The sequence below is a fragment of the Hordeum vulgare genome, chromosome 7H (genome assembly GCF_904849725.1).
Source record: "Hordeum vulgare subsp. vulgare chromosome 7H, MorexV3_pseudomolecules_assembly, whole genome shotgun sequence".
In the NCBI taxonomy this organism is placed as follows: Eukaryota; Viridiplantae; Streptophyta; class Magnoliopsida; order Poales; family Poaceae; genus Hordeum; species Hordeum vulgare.
Genome location: NC_058524.1, coordinates 250,714,220 through 250,728,206, shown reverse-complemented (window position 1 = coordinate 250,728,206; position 13,987 = coordinate 250,714,220). Strand labels below are relative to the sequence as shown.

Genomic DNA, 13,987 nt, shown 5'->3' with positions numbered 1-13,987 from the left:
CGCATTCGGCGGAAAGTGATGGAGCTGCGCCCTGAAGTAATTCATGATACCTCGGAAGAAAGGATGGGGAGGCAGGGAGAAACCTCTGGCCCGTGGCTGAGCAGCAAAACGCGCTCCCCCTCCTTCGGCGCTAGCTCCATCTCGCCTTCCGGCAACCTCCAAGACTTATTGACGACCATGTCGTGCTCCACCAGCTCCAGCACGTCGGTCTCCCTCACCGTTGAGGGGAGGAAGTCCCCCTGGATCCAGCCCACCGGCAACGCCCGCTGCCGCCGCTGAGTGGAGGCCGCCCCCTTCTTCTTCTTCTTCGCCTCGAGCTTGCTGGTCTGCCCCTTCGTCATGGCGAGGGCGACGGATCCGCAGAGGAGGAGGGGAAGGAGGTGGCTAGAGGTGTGCACGGAGTTGCGGGGAGGCGAGATCGATGGGAGGAAGACGAGGAGCGTAACAGGAAGGTCCGCCGGGAAGGCTTTAATAGCCTCTGACTGAGTCACCTACAGGTGGGCCGAAGATCTTATCCTCCCAACCGGCTGCTGCAAGATTAGTGGAGAATATCACGGCGCGGTAATCGAGGAGGCGAAATCAACTCGATGGCGATGTCATCATCCCCGCTGAGCGCAAGGCAACCGAAATTTGAGAATCCCGGAAAATCCGACGCTGTCAGTATGACCGGTCACGTCGAAAGATTCCGCGGAAGCAATCGGTCCCTCACGGTTCGTTTCGCTTGCATATTCACTCGGATCACTAGCCGTAAAGATAAAATGGATCGAGGCAGACAACGCTAAGATCACCTCAAAACAAGTCGGCTCCAAACTCCGGACATCACTTCATCGTTCCAGCCACGATCCATTCGGGGACTAATGATGGGGTTATAGTCCCGGGATGGGGTCATAGGTCTGCCCTATAGGTCCTACCCAAGGACTACCCTTCATAGGGGACAAGGCCCTTAGACGGTTCCGACTGAACTAAGGACGCCCCATCATCCAGTCGGCAACGATCCACTCGGGGCATATCTAACGTACCGACTGGAATCCACTCTGTACATCGTAACCTCCCAGGAGGGCAACGGTCATACGTTTTCACACACCATAACTAACATTTAAGGCTTACGTTACCAGTAACGCCAGCGTTTACTCGCCACTACTCCACCCCTGTCCACCGGACCATTATGAAGGGCAGCGCACTCTATATAAGCCGCCCTTCAGCACTGGTACAGGGGTTGGCACATGCTGTAATCCCTTGATACACTAGACACAAAGCTCCCAAGAGCATTGAGACGTAGGGCTTTACCACCACCGTTGAGGGGCCTGAACTCATACATCCTCGCCGTAGCTAAGGCTCTGCCCATATACTTTCGTACCCCGTACTTCTACTGTCAGACTTATACCCACGACACCATCAGAACTCCGAAGTTAAGCGTGCTTGGGCGAGAGTAGTACTAGGATAGGTGACCTCCTGGGAAGTCGTCGTGTTGCATTCCCCTTTTTAAATATTTTTGCACCACGTGACAAGGATGACGCGGGAGCGTGATCTATATGACCTCGTTTTCTCATTTTTGACGTTTACTAGTTTTCTTATTTTTGACGTTTGTGATATGTTTTAGCTTGCGTCTCATTGTTGACGTGTCTAGGGGCGGCGTCGTTGGGTGTCAAGCGCGGTGGGAAAAGTCACAAAGGTCGTGGCGGTGCTCGTGTTGTCGGGGTAGAGAGGGAGCGGTGAAATACTTGTGTTAAACTCGTCTCCGTTGTCGAGGAAAATGTGGCATTGGACACGGGAGGGGCAAGCATAAGGAACAAATAGATAGTTGCATGTCGGATGCGATCATACCAGCACTAAAGCACCGGATCCCATCAGAACTCCGAAGTTAAGCATGCTGGGGGGAGAGTAGTACTACGATGGGTGACCTCCTGGGAAGTCCTCGTGTTGCATTCCCCTTTTTAAATATTTTTGCGCCACGTGACAAGGATGACGCGGGAGCGTGATCTATATGACCTCGTTTTCTTATTTTTGATGTTTACTAGTTTTCTTATTTTTGACGTTTGTGATATGTTTTAGCTTGCGTCTCATTGTTGACGTGTCTAGGGGCCGCGTCGTTGGGTGTCAAACGCGGTGGGAAAAGTCACAAAGGTCGTGGCGGTGCTCGTGTTGTCGGGGTAGAGAGGGAGCGGTGAAATTCTTGTCTTAAACTCGTCTCCGTTGTCGAGGCAAATGTGGCAATGGACACGGGAAGGGCAAGCATAAGGAACAAATAGATAGTTGCATGTCGGATGCGATCATACCAGCACTAAAGCACCGGATCCCATCAGAACTCCGAAGTTAAGCGTGCTTGGACGAGAGTAGTATTAGGATGGGTGACCTCGAAGTCCTTGTGTTGCATTCCCCTTTTTAAATATTTTTGCGCCACATGACAAGGATGACGTGGGAGCGTGATCTATATGACCTCGTTTTCTTATTTTTGACGTTTACTAGTTTTCTTATTTTTGACGTTTGTGATATGTTTTAGCTTGCGTGTCATTGTTGACGTGTCTAGGGGCGGCTTCATTGGGTGTCAAACGCGGTGGGAAAAGTCACAAAGGTCGTGGCGGTGCTCGTGTTGTCGGGGTAGAGAGGGAGCAGTGAAATTCTTGTGTTAAACTCGTCTCCGTTGTCGAGGCAAATGTGGCAATGGACACGGGAGGGGCAAGCATAAGGAACAAATAGATAGTTGCATGTCGGATGCGATCATACCAGCACTAAAGCACTGGATCCCATTAGAACTCTGAAGTTAAGCGTGCTTGTTCGAGAGTAGTACTAGGATGGGTGACCTCGAAGTCCTTGTGTTGCATCCCCCTTTTTAAATATTTTTGCGCCACATGACAAGGATGACGTGGGAGCGTGATCTATATGACCTCGTTTTCTTATTTTTGACGTTTACTAGTTTTCTTATTTTTGACGTTTGTGATATGTTTTAGCTTGCGTCTCATTGTTGACGTGTCTAGGGGCGGCGTCATTGGGTGTCAAACGCGGTGGGAAAAGTCACAAAGGTCGAGGCGGTGCTCGTGTTGTCGGGGTAGAGAGGGAGCGATGAAATTCTTGTGGTAAACTCGTCTCTGCTGTCGAGGCAAATGTGGCAATGGACACGGGAGGGGAAAGCATAAGGAACAAATAGATAGTTGCATGTCGGATGCGATCATACCAGAACTAAAGCATTGGATCCCATCAGAACTCCAAAGTTAAGCGTGCTTGGGCGAGAGTAGTACTAGGATGGGTGACCTCTTGGGAAGTCCTCGTGTTGCATTCCCCTTTTTAAATATTTTCGCGGCACGTGACAAGGATGACGCGGGACCGTGATCTACATGACGTCGTTTTCTTATTTTTGACTTTTACTAGTTTTCTTATTTCTGACGTTTGTGATATATTTTAGCTTGCGTCTCATTGTTGACGTGTCTAGGGGCGGCGTCGTAGGGTGTCAAGCGTGGTGGGAAAAGTCACAAAGGTCGTGGCGGTGCTCGTGTTGTCGGGGTAGAGAGGGAGCGGTGAAATTCTTGTGTTAAACTCGTCTCCGTTGTCGAGGAAAATGTGGCAATGGACACGGGAGGGGCAAGCATAAGGAACAAATAGATAGTTGCATGTCGTATGCGATCATACCAGCAATAAAGCACCGGATCCCATCAGAACTCCGAAGTTAAGCGTGCTTGGGCGAGAGTAGTACTAGGATGGGTGACCTCTTCGGAAGTCCTCGTGTTGCATTGCCCTTTTTAAATATTTTTGCGCCACGTGACAAGGATGACGCGGGAACGTGATCTATATGACGTCGTTTTCTTATTTTTGACGTTTACTAGTTTTCTTATTTCTGACGTTTGTGATATGTTTTAGCTTGCGTCTCATTGTTGACGTGTCTAGGGGCGGCGTCATTGGGTGTCAAGCGTGGTGGGAAAAGTCACAAAGGTCGTGGCGGTGCTCGTGTTGTCGGGGTAGAGAGGGAGCGGTGAAATTCTTGTGTTAAACTCGTCTCCGTTGTCGAGGCAAATGTGGCAATGGACACGGGAGGGGCAAGCATAAGGAACAAATAGATAGTTGCATGTCGGATGCGATCATACCAGCACTAAAGCACCGGATCCCATCAGAACTCCGAAGTTAAGCGTGCTTGGACGAGAGTAGTACTAGGATGGGTGACCTCCAAGTCCTTGTGTTGCATTCCCCTTTTTAAATATTTTTGCGCCACATGACAAGGATGACGTGGGAGCGTGATCTATATGACCTCGTTTTCTTATTTTTGACGTTTACTAGTTTTATTATTTCTGACGTTTGTGATATGTTTTAGCTTGCGTCTCATTGTTGACGTGTCTAGGGGCGGCGTCATTGGGTGTCAAACGCGGTGGGAAAAATCACAAAGGTCGTGGCGGTGCTCGCGTTGTCGGGGTAGAGAGGGCGTGGTGAAATTCTTGTGTTAAACTCGTCTCCGTTGTCGAGGCAAATGCGGCAATGGACACCGGAGGGCAAGCATAAGGAACAAATAGATAGTTGCATGTCGGATGCGATCATACCAGCACTAAAGCATGAGATCCCATCACAACTTCGAAGTTAAGCGTGCTTGGGTGAGAGTAGTATTAGGATGGGTGACCTCCTGGGAAGTCCTCGTGTTGCATTCCCTTTTTAAATATTTTTGCGCCACGTGACAAGGATGACGCGGGAGCGTGATCTATATGACCTCGTTTTCATATTTTTGACGTTTACTAGTTTTCTTATTTCTGACATTTGTGATATGTTTTAGCTTGCGTCTCATTGTTGACGTGTCTTAGGGGCGGCGCCGTTGGGTGTCAAGCGCGGTGGGAAAAGTCACAGAGGTCGTGGCGGTGCTCGTGTTGTCGGGGTAGAGAGGGAGCGGTGAAATTCTTGTGTTAAACTCGTCTCCGTTGTCGAGGCAAATGTGGGAATGGACACGGGAGGGGCAAGCATAAGGAACAAATAGATAGTTGCATGTCGGATGCTATCATACCAGCACTAAAGCACCGGATCCCATCAAAACTCCGAAGTTAAGCGTGCTTGGGCGAGAGTAGTACTAGGATGGGTGACCTCCTCAGAAGTCCTCGTGTTGCATTCCCCTTTTTAAATATTTTTGCGCCACGTGACAAGGATGACGCGGGAGCGTGATCTATATGACCTCGTTTTCTTATTTTTGACGTTTACTGGTTTTCTTATTTCTAACGTTTGTGATTTGTTTTAGCTTGCGTCTCATTGTTGACGTGTCTAGGGGCGGCGTCGTTGGGTGACAAGCGCGGTTGGAAAAGTCACAGAGGTTGTGGCGGTGCTCGTGTTGTCGGGGTAGATAGGGAGCAGTGAAATTCTTGTGTTAAACTCGTCTCCGTTGTCGAGGCAAATGTGGCAATGGACACGGGAGGGGCGAGCATAAGGAACAAATAGATAGTTGCATGTCGGATGCGATCATACCAGCACTAAAGCACCGGATCCCATCAGAACTCCGAAGTTAAGCGTGCTTGGGCGAGAGTTGTACTAGGATGGCTGACCTCCTGGGAAGTCCTCGTGTTGCATTCCCCTTTTTAAATATTTTTGCGCCACATGACAAGGATGACGTGGGAGCGTGATCTATATGACCTCGTTTTCTTATTTTTGACGTTTACTAGTTTTCCTATTTTTGACGTTTGTGATATGTTTTAGCTTGCATCTCATTGTTGACGTGTCTAGGGGTGGCGTCATTGGGTGTCAAACGCGGTGGGAAAAGTCACAAAGGTCGTGGCGGTGCTCGTGTTGTCGGGGTAGAGAGGGAGCGGTGAAATTCTTGTGTTAAACTCGTCTCCGTTGTCGATGCAAATGTGGCAATGGACACCGGAGGGCAAGCATAAGGAACAAATAGATAGTTGCATGTCGGATGCAATCATACCAGCACTAAAGCATCAGATCCCATCGGAACTTCGAAGGTAAGCGTGCTTGGGCGAGAGTAGTATTAGGATGGGTGACCTCCTGAGAAGTCCTCGTGTTGCATTGCCCTTTTTAAATATTTTTGCGCCACGTGACAAGGATGACGCGGGAGCGTGATCTATATGACCTCGTTTTCTTATTTTTGACGTTTACTAGTTTTCTTATTTCTGACATTTGTGATATGTTTTAGCTTGCGTCTCATTGTTGACGTGTCTAGGGGCGGCGTCGTTGGGTGTCAAGCGCGGTGGGAAAAGTCACTGAGGTCGTGGCGGTGCTCGTGTTGTCGGGGTAGAGAGGGAGCGGTGAAATTCTTGTGTTAAACTCGTCTCCTTTGCCGAGGCAAATGTGGCAATGGATATGGGAGGGGCAAGCATAAGGAACAAATAGAGAGTTGCATGTCAGATGCGATCATACCAGCACTAAAGCATCGGATCCCATCAGCGCTCCGAAGTTAAGCGTGCTTGGGCGAGAGTAGTACTAGGATGGGTGACCGCCTGGGAAGTCCTCCTGTTGCATTCCCCTTTTTAAATATTTTTGCGCCACGTGACAAGGATGACGCGGGAGCGTGATCTATATGACCTCGTTTTCTTATTTTTGACGTTTACTAGTTTTCTTATTTCTAACGTTTGTGATATGTTTAGCTTGCGTCTCATTGTTGACGTGTCTAGGGGCGGCGTCGTTGGGTGACAAGCGCGGTTGGAAAAGTCACAGAGGTCGTGGCGGTGCTCGTGTTGTCGGGGTAGAGAGGGAGCGGTGAAATTTTTGTGTTAAACTCGTCTCCGTTGTCGAGGCAAATGTGGCAATGGACACGGGAGGGGCAAGCATAAGGAACAAATAGATAGTTGCATGTCGGATGCGATCATACCACCACTAAAGCACCGGATCCCATCAGAACTCCGAAGTTAAGCATGCTTGGGCGAGAGTTGTACTAGGATGGCTGACCTCCTGGGAAGTCCTCGTGTTGCATTCCCCTTTTTAAATATTTTTGCGCCACGTGACAAGGATGACGCGGGAGCGTGATCTATATGACCTCGTTTTCTTATTTTTGACGTTTACTAGTTTTCCTATTTTTGACGTTTGTGATATGTTTTAGCTTGCGTCTCATTGTTGACGTGTGTAGGGGCGGTGTCGTTGGGTGTCAAGCGCGGTGGGAAAAGTCACAAAGGTCGTGGCGGTGCTCGTGTTGCCGGGTTAGAGAGGGAGCGGTGAAATTCTTGTGTTAAACTCGTCTCCGTTGTCGAGGCAAATGTGGCAATGGACACGGGAGGGGAAAGCATAAGGAACAAATAGATAGTTGAATGCTGGATGTGATCATACCAGCACTAAAGCACCGGATCCCATCAGAACTTTGAAGTTCAGCGTGCTTGGGGGAGAGTAGTACTAGGATGGGTGACCTCCTGGGAAGTCCTCGTGTTGCATTCCCCTTTTTAAATATTTTTGCGCCACGTGACAAGGATGACGTGGGAGCGTGATCTATATGACCTCATTTTCTTATTTTTGACGTTTACTAGTTTTCTTATTTCTGATGTTTGTGGTAGGTTTTAGCTTGCGTCTCATTGTTGACGTGTCTTAGGGGCGGCGCCGTTGGGTGTCAAGCGCGGTGGGAAAAGTCACAGAGGTCGTGGCGGTGCTCGTGTTGTCGGGGTAGAGAGGGAGCGGTGAAATTCTTGTGTTAAACTCGTCTCCGTTGTCGAGGCAAATGTGGCAATGGACACGGGAGGGGCAAGCATAAGGAACAAATAGATAGTTGCATGTCGGATGCTATCATACCAGCACTAAAGCACCGGATCCCATCAAAACTCCGAAGTTAAGCGTGCTTGGGCGAGAGTAGTACTAGGATGGGTGACCTCCTCAGAAGTCCTCGTGTTGCATTCCCCTTTTTAAATATTTTTGCGCCACGTGACAAGGATGACGCGGGAGCGTGATCTATATGACCTCGTTTTCTTATTTTTGACGTTTACTAGTTTTCTTATTTCTGACGTTTGTGATATGTTTTAGCTTGCGTCTCATTGTTGGCGTGTCTAGGGGCGGCGTCGTTGGGTGTCAACCGCGGTGGGAAAAGTCACAGAGGTCGTGGCGGTCCTCGTGTTGTCGGGGTAGAGAGGGAGCGGTGAAATTCTTGTGTTAAACTCATCTTCGTTGCGAGGCAAATGTGGCAATGGATATGGGAGGGGCAAGCATAAGGAACAAATAGATAGTTGAATGTGGGATGCGCCAGATCCCATCAGAACTCCGAAGTTAAGCATGCTTGGGCGAGAGTAGTACTAGGATGGGTGACCTCCTGGGAATTCCTCATGTTGCATTCCCCTTTTTAAATATTTTTGCGCCACGTGACAAGGATGACGGGGGAGCGTGATTTATATGACCTCGTTTTCTTATTTTTGACGTTTACTAGTTTTCTTATTTCTAACGTTTGTGATATGTTTTAGCTTGAGTCTCATTGTTGACGTGTCCAGGGGCGGCGTCGTTGGGTGTCAAACGCGGTGGGAAAAGTCACAGAGGTCGTGGCGGTCCTCGTGTTGTCAGGGTAGAGAGGGAGCGGTGAAATTCTTGTGTTAAACTCGTCTCCGTTGTCGAGGCAAATGTGTTAATGGACACGGGAGGGGCAAGCATAAGGAACAAATAGATAGTTGCATGTCGGATGTGATCATACCAGCACTAAAGCACTGGATCCCATCAGAACTCCGAAGTTAAGCGTGCTTGGGCGAGAGTAGTACTAGGATGGGTGACCTCGTGGGAAGTCCTTGTGTTGCATTCCCCTTTTTAAATATTTTTGCGCCACGTGACAAGGATGACGCGGGAGCGTGATCTATATGACCTCGATTTCTTATTTTTGACGTTTACTAGTTTTATTATTTCTGACGTTTGTGATATGTTTTATCTTGCGTCTCATTGTTGACGTGTCTAGGGGCGGCGTCGTTGGGTGTCAAGCGCGGTGGGAAAAGTCACAGAGGTCGTGGCGGTGCTCGTGTTGTCGGGGTAGAGAAGGAGTGGTGAAATTCTTGTGTTAAACTCGTCTCCGTTGTCGAGGCAAATGTGGCAATGGACACAGGAGGGGCAAGCATAAGGAACAAATAGATAGTTGCATGTTGGATGCGATCATACGAGCACTAAAGCACCGGATCCCATCAGAACTCCGAAGTTAAGCATGCATGGGCGAGAGTAGTACTAGGATGGGTGACCTCCTGGGAAGTCCTCGTGTTGCATTCCCCTTTATAAATATTTTTGCGCCACGTGACAAGGATGACGCGGGAGCGTGATCTATATGACCTCCTTTTCTTATTTCTGACGTTTACTAGTTTTCTTATTTCTGACGTTTGTGATATGTTTTAACTTGCGTGTCACTGTTGGCGTGTCTAGGGGCGGCGTCGTTGGGTGTCAAGCGCGGTGGGAAAAGTCACAGAGGTCGTGGCGGTCCTCGTGTTGTCGGGGTAGAGAGGGAGCGGTGAAATTCTTGTGTTAAACTTGTCTCCGTTGTCGAGGCAAATGTGGCAATGGACACGGGAGGGGCAAGCATAAGGAACAAATAGATAGTTGAATGTGGGATGCGCCGGATCCCATCAGAACGAGTCGTTGGGTGTCAAGCGCGGTGGGAAAAGTCACAGAGGTCGTGGCGGTCCTCGTGTTGTCGGGGTAGAGAGGGAGCGGTGAAATTCTTGTGTTAAACTTGTCTCCGTTGTCGAGGCAAATGTGGCAATGGACACGGGAGGGGCAAGCATAAGGAACAAATAGATAGTTGAATGTGGGATGCGCCGGATCCCATCAGAACGAGTAGTACTAGGATGGGTGACCTCCTGGGAAGTCCTCATGTTGCATTCCCCTTTTTAAATATTTTTGCGCCACGTGACAAGGATGACGCGGGGGCGTGATCTATATGACCTCGTTTTCTTATTTTTGACGTTTACTAGTTTTCTTATTTCTGACGTTTGTGATATGTTTTAGCTTGCGTCTCATTGTTGACGTGTCTTAGGGGCGGCGCCGTTGTGTGTCAAGCGCGGTGGGAAAAGTCACAGAGGTCGTGGCGGTGCTCGTGTTGTCGGGGTAGAGAGGGAGCGGTGTAATTCTTGTGTTAAACTTTGTCTCCGTTGTCGAGGCAAATGTGGCAATGGACACGGGAGGGGCAAGGATAAGGAACAAATAGATAGTTGCATGTCGGATGCGATTATACCAACACTAAAGCATCGGATCCCATCAGAATTCCGAAGTTAAGCGTGCTTGGGCGAGAGTAGTACAAGGATGGGTGACCTCTTGGGAAGTCCTCGTGTTGCATTCCCCTTTTTAAAATATTTTTGCGCCACGTGACAAGGATGACGCGGGAGCGTGATCTATATGACCTCGTTTTCTTATTTTTGACGTTTACTGGTTTTATTATTTCTGACGTTTGTGATATGTTTTAGCTTGCGTCTCATTGTTGACGTGTCTAGGGGCGGCGTCGTTGGGTGTCAAGCGCGGTGGGAAAAGTCACAAAGGTCGTGGCGGTGCTCGTGTTGTCGGGGTAGAGATGGAGCGGTGAAATTCTTGTGTTAAACTCGTCTCCGTTGTCGAGGCAAATGTGGCAATGGACACGGGAGGGGCAAGCATAAGGAAAAAATAGGTAGTTGCATGTCGGATGCGATGATACCAGCACTGAAGCACCGGATCCCATCAGAACTCCGAAGTTAAGCATGCTTTGGCGAGAGTAGTACTAGGATGGGTGACCTCCTGGGAAGTCCTCGTGTTGCATTCCCCTTTCTAAATATTTTTGCGCCACGTGACAAGGATGACGCGGGAGCGTGATCTATATGACCTCGTTTTCTTATTTTTGACGTTTACTTGTTTTCTTATTTCTGACGTTTGTGATATGTTTTAACTTGCGTCTGATTGTTAGCGTGTCTAGGGGCGGCGTCGTTGGGTGTCAAGCGCGGTGGGAAAAGTCACAGAGGTCGTGGCGGTCCTCGTGTTGTCGGGGTAGAGAGGGAGCGGTGAAATTCTTGTGTTAAACTCGTCTCCGTTGTCGAGGCAAATGTGGCAATGGACACGGGAGGGGCAAGCATAAGGAACAAATAGATAGTTGAATGTGGGATGTGCTGGATCCCATCAGAACTTGTAGTACTAGGATGGGTGACCTCCTGGGAAGTCCTCATGTTGCATTCCCCTTTTTAAATATTTTTGCGCCACGTGACAAGGATGACGCGGGAGCGTGATCTATATGACCTCGTTTTCTTATTTTTGACGTTTACTAGTTTTCTTATTTCTGACGTTTGTGATAGGTTTTAGCTTGCGTCTCATTGTTGACGTGTCTTAGGGGCGGCGCCGTTGGGTGTCAAGCGCGGTGGGAAAAGTCACAGAGGTCGTGGCGGTGCTCGTGTTGTCGGGGTAGAGAGGGAGCGGTGAAATTCTGGTGTTAAACTCGTCTCCGTTGAAGAGGCAAATGTTGCAATGGACACGGAAGGGGCAAGCATAAGGAACAAATAGATAGTTGCATGTCGGATACGATCATACCAACACTAAAGCACCGGATCCCATTAGAACTCCGAAGTTAAGCGTGCTTGGGCGAGAGTAGTACTAGGATGGGTGACCTCCTAGGAAGTCCTCATGATGGATCCCCCTTTTTAAATATTTTTGCACAACGTGACAAGGATGACGCGGGAGCGTGATCTATATGACCTCGTTTTCTTATTTTTGACGTTTACTAGTTTTCTTATTTCTGACGTTTGTGATATGTTTTAGCTTGCGTCTCATTGTTGACGTGTCTTAGGGGCGGCGCCGTTGTGTGTCAAGCGCGGTGGAAAAAGTCACAGAGGTCGTGGCGGTGCTCGTGTTGTCGGGGTAGAGAGGGAGCGGTGAAATTCTTGTGTTAAACTTTGTCTCCGTTGTCAAGGCAAATGTGGCAATGGACACGGGAGGGGCAAGGATAAGGAACAAATAGATAGTTGCATGTCGGATGCGATTATACCAACACTAAAGCATCGGATCCCATCAGAATTCCGAAGTTAAGCGTGCTTGGGCGAGAGTAGTACAAGGATGGGTGACCTCTTGGGAAGTCCTCGTGTTGCATTCCCCTTTTTAAAATATTTTTGCGCCACGTGACAAGGATGACGCGGGAGCGTGATCTATATGACCTCGTTTTCTTATTTTTGACGTTTACTGGTTTTATTATTTCTGACGTTTGTGATATGTTTTAGCTTGCGTCTCATTGTTGACGTGTCTAGGGGCGGCGTCGTTGGGTGTCAAGCGCGGTGGGAAAAGTCACAAAGGTCGTGGCGGTGCTCGTGTTGTCGGGGTAGAGATGGAGCGGTGAAATTCTTGTGTTAAACTCGTCTCCGTTGTCGAGGCAAATGTGGCAATGGACACGGGAGGGGCAAGCATAAGGAACAAATAGGTAGTTGCATGTCGGATGCGATGATACCAGCACTGAAGCACCGGATCCCATCAGAACTCCGAAGTTAAGCGTGCTTTGGCGAGAGTAGTACTAGGATGGGTGACCTCCTGGGAAGTCCTCGTGTTGCATTCCCCTTTTTAAATATTTTTGCACAACGTGACAAGGATGACGCGGGAGCGTGATCTATATGACCTCGTTTTCTTATTTTTGACGTTTACTTGTTTTCTTATTTCTGACGTTTGTGATATGTTTTAACTTGCGTCTGATTGTTGGCGTGTCTAGGGGCGGCGTCGTTGGGTGTCAAGCGCGGTGGGAAAAGTCACAGAGGTCGTGTCGGTCCTCGTGTTGTCGGGGTAGAGAGGAAGCGGTGAAATTCTTGTGTTAAACTCGTCTCCGTTGTCGAGGCAAATGTGGCAATGGACACGGGAGGGGCAAGCATAAGGAACAAATAGATAGTTGAATGTGGGATGTGCTGGATCCCATCAGAACTAGTAGTACTAGGATGGGTGACCTCCTGGGAAGTCCTCATGTTGCATTCCCCTTTTTAAATATTTTTGCGCCACGTGACAAGGATGACGCGGGAGCGTGATCTATATGACCTCGTTTTCTTATTTTTGACGTTTACTAGTTTTCTTATTTCTGACGTTTGTGATAGGTTTTAGCTTGAGTCTCATTGTTGACGTGTCTTAGGGGCGGCGCCGTTGGGTGTCAAGCGCGGTGGGAAAAGTCACAGAGGTCGTGGCGGTGCTCGTGTTGTCGGGGTAGAGAGGGAGCGGTGAAATTCTGGTGTTAAACTCGTCTCCGTTGAAGAGGCAAATGTTGCAATGGACACGGAAGGGGCAAGCATAAGGAACAAATAGATAGTTGCATGTCGGATACGATCATACCAACACTAAAGCACCAGATCCCATTAGAACTCCGAAGTTAAGCGTGCTTGGGCGAGAGTAGTACTAGGATGGGTGACCTCCTAGGAAGTCCTCATGATGGATCCCCCTTTTTAAATATTTTTGCACAACGTGACAAGGATGACGCGGGAGCGTGATCTATATGACCTCGTTTTCTTATTTTTGACGTTTACTAGTTTTCTTATTTCTGACGTTTGTGATATGTTTTAGCTTGCGTCTCATTGTTGACGTGTCTAGGGGCGGCGTCGTTGGGTGTCAAGCGCGGTGGGAAAAGTCACAAAGGTCGTGGCGGTGCTCGTGTTCTCGGGGTAGAGATGGAGCGGTGAAATTCTTGTGTTAAACTCGTCTCCGTTGTCGAGGCAAATGTGGCAATGGACACGGGAGGGGCAAGCATAAGGAACAAATAGATAGTTACATGTCGGATATGATGATACCAGCACTAAAGCATTGGATCCCATCAAAACTCCGAAGTTAAGCGTGCTTGGGCGAGAGTAGTACTAGGATGGGTGACCTCCTGGGAAGTCCTAGTGTTGCATCCCCCTTTTTAAATATTTTTGCACAACGTGACAAGGATGACGCGGGAGCGTGATCTATATGACCTCGTTTTCTTATTTTTGACGTTTACTAGTTTTCTTATTTCTGACGTTTGTGATATGTTTTAGCTTGCGTCTCATTGTTGACGTGTCTAGGGGCGGCGTCGTTGGGTGTCAAGCGTGGTGGGAAAAGTCACAAAGGTCGTGGCGGTGCTCGTGTTCTCGGGGTAGAGATGGAGCGGTGAAATTCTTGTGTTAAACTCGTCTCCGTT

General features: G+C 48.7%; 22 non-coding genes and 2 pseudogenes across 22 annotated transcripts; all 24 read left to right on the top strand.

The window, feature by feature from the left end:
- The first annotated feature begins 1,810 nt into the window (after positions 1-1,810).
- LOC123414821 lies at positions 1,811-1,929 on the top strand. Its single transcript, XR_006614740.1, has one exon. It is a non-coding gene; the product is annotated as a 5S ribosomal RNA (ribosomal RNA).
- Positions 1,930-2,262: 333 nt separating this feature from the next.
- On the top strand, positions 2,263-2,377 carry LOC123413870. The gene has a single exon (XR_006613979.1). It is a non-coding gene; the product is annotated as a 5S ribosomal RNA (ribosomal RNA).
- A 333-nt stretch (positions 2,378-2,710) lies between these two features.
- On the top strand, positions 2,711-2,825 carry LOC123414207 (annotated as a pseudogene).
- Positions 2,826-3,158: 333 nt separating this feature from the next.
- Positions 3,159-3,277, top strand: LOC123414596. Its single transcript, XR_006614526.1, has one exon. It is a non-coding gene; the product is annotated as a 5S ribosomal RNA (ribosomal RNA).
- A 333-nt stretch (positions 3,278-3,610) lies between these two features.
- LOC123414819 lies at positions 3,611-3,729 on the top strand. Its single transcript, XR_006614738.1, has one exon. It is a non-coding gene; the product is annotated as a 5S ribosomal RNA (ribosomal RNA).
- Positions 3,730-4,062: 333 nt separating this feature from the next.
- Positions 4,063-4,177, top strand: LOC123414035. The gene has a single exon (XR_006614126.1). It is a non-coding gene; the product is annotated as a 5S ribosomal RNA (ribosomal RNA).
- A 332-nt stretch (positions 4,178-4,509) lies between these two features.
- LOC123414161 lies at positions 4,510-4,628 on the top strand. Its single transcript, XR_006614235.1, has one exon. It is a non-coding gene; the product is annotated as a 5S ribosomal RNA (ribosomal RNA).
- Positions 4,629-4,961: 333 nt separating this feature from the next.
- On the top strand, positions 4,962-5,080 carry LOC123414779. Its single transcript, XR_006614701.1, has one exon. It is a non-coding gene; the product is annotated as a 5S ribosomal RNA (ribosomal RNA).
- A 333-nt stretch (positions 5,081-5,413) lies between these two features.
- On the top strand, positions 5,414-5,532 carry LOC123414961. The gene has a single exon (XR_006614870.1). It is a non-coding gene; the product is annotated as a 5S ribosomal RNA (ribosomal RNA).
- Positions 5,533-5,864: 332 nt separating this feature from the next.
- LOC123414019 lies at positions 5,865-5,983 on the top strand. The gene has a single exon (XR_006614112.1). It is a non-coding gene; the product is annotated as a 5S ribosomal RNA (ribosomal RNA).
- A 333-nt stretch (positions 5,984-6,316) lies between these two features.
- LOC123413893 lies at positions 6,317-6,435 on the top strand. Its single transcript, XR_006614001.1, has one exon. It is a non-coding gene; the product is annotated as a 5S ribosomal RNA (ribosomal RNA).
- Positions 6,436-6,767: 332 nt separating this feature from the next.
- On the top strand, positions 6,768-6,886 carry LOC123414988. Its single transcript, XR_006614896.1, has one exon. It is a non-coding gene; the product is annotated as a 5S ribosomal RNA (ribosomal RNA).
- A 333-nt stretch (positions 6,887-7,219) lies between these two features.
- LOC123413858 lies at positions 7,220-7,338 on the top strand. The gene has a single exon (XR_006613968.1). It is a non-coding gene; the product is annotated as a 5S ribosomal RNA (ribosomal RNA).
- A 334-nt stretch (positions 7,339-7,672) lies between these two features.
- Positions 7,673-7,791, top strand: LOC123414778. Its single transcript, XR_006614700.1, has one exon. It is a non-coding gene; the product is annotated as a 5S ribosomal RNA (ribosomal RNA).
- A 309-nt stretch (positions 7,792-8,100) lies between these two features.
- LOC123414276 lies at positions 8,101-8,222 on the top strand (annotated as a pseudogene).
- A 333-nt stretch (positions 8,223-8,555) lies between these two features.
- LOC123414925 lies at positions 8,556-8,674 on the top strand. The gene has a single exon (XR_006614837.1). It is a non-coding gene; the product is annotated as a 5S ribosomal RNA (ribosomal RNA).
- Positions 8,675-9,007: 333 nt separating this feature from the next.
- On the top strand, positions 9,008-9,126 carry LOC123414659. Its single transcript, XR_006614588.1, has one exon. It is a non-coding gene; the product is annotated as a 5S ribosomal RNA (ribosomal RNA).
- Positions 9,127-10,070: 944 nt separating this feature from the next.
- Positions 10,071-10,189, top strand: LOC123413800. Its single transcript, XR_006613914.1, has one exon. It is a non-coding gene; the product is annotated as a 5S ribosomal RNA (ribosomal RNA).
- A 334-nt stretch (positions 10,190-10,523) lies between these two features.
- Positions 10,524-10,642, top strand: LOC123414720. The gene has a single exon (XR_006614644.1). It is a non-coding gene; the product is annotated as a 5S ribosomal RNA (ribosomal RNA).
- Positions 10,643-11,383: 741 nt separating this feature from the next.
- Positions 11,384-11,502, top strand: LOC123413994. Its single transcript, XR_006614089.1, has one exon. It is a non-coding gene; the product is annotated as a 5S ribosomal RNA (ribosomal RNA).
- A 335-nt stretch (positions 11,503-11,837) lies between these two features.
- Positions 11,838-11,956, top strand: LOC123413799. The gene has a single exon (XR_006613913.1). It is a non-coding gene; the product is annotated as a 5S ribosomal RNA (ribosomal RNA).
- A 334-nt stretch (positions 11,957-12,290) lies between these two features.
- LOC123414046 lies at positions 12,291-12,409 on the top strand. Its single transcript, XR_006614134.1, has one exon. It is a non-coding gene; the product is annotated as a 5S ribosomal RNA (ribosomal RNA).
- Positions 12,410-13,150: 741 nt separating this feature from the next.
- On the top strand, positions 13,151-13,269 carry LOC123414112. The gene has a single exon (XR_006614192.1). It is a non-coding gene; the product is annotated as a 5S ribosomal RNA (ribosomal RNA).
- A 333-nt stretch (positions 13,270-13,602) lies between these two features.
- LOC123414001 lies at positions 13,603-13,721 on the top strand. Its single transcript, XR_006614096.1, has one exon. It is a non-coding gene; the product is annotated as a 5S ribosomal RNA (ribosomal RNA).
- Positions 13,722-13,987: the final 266 nt, after the last annotated feature.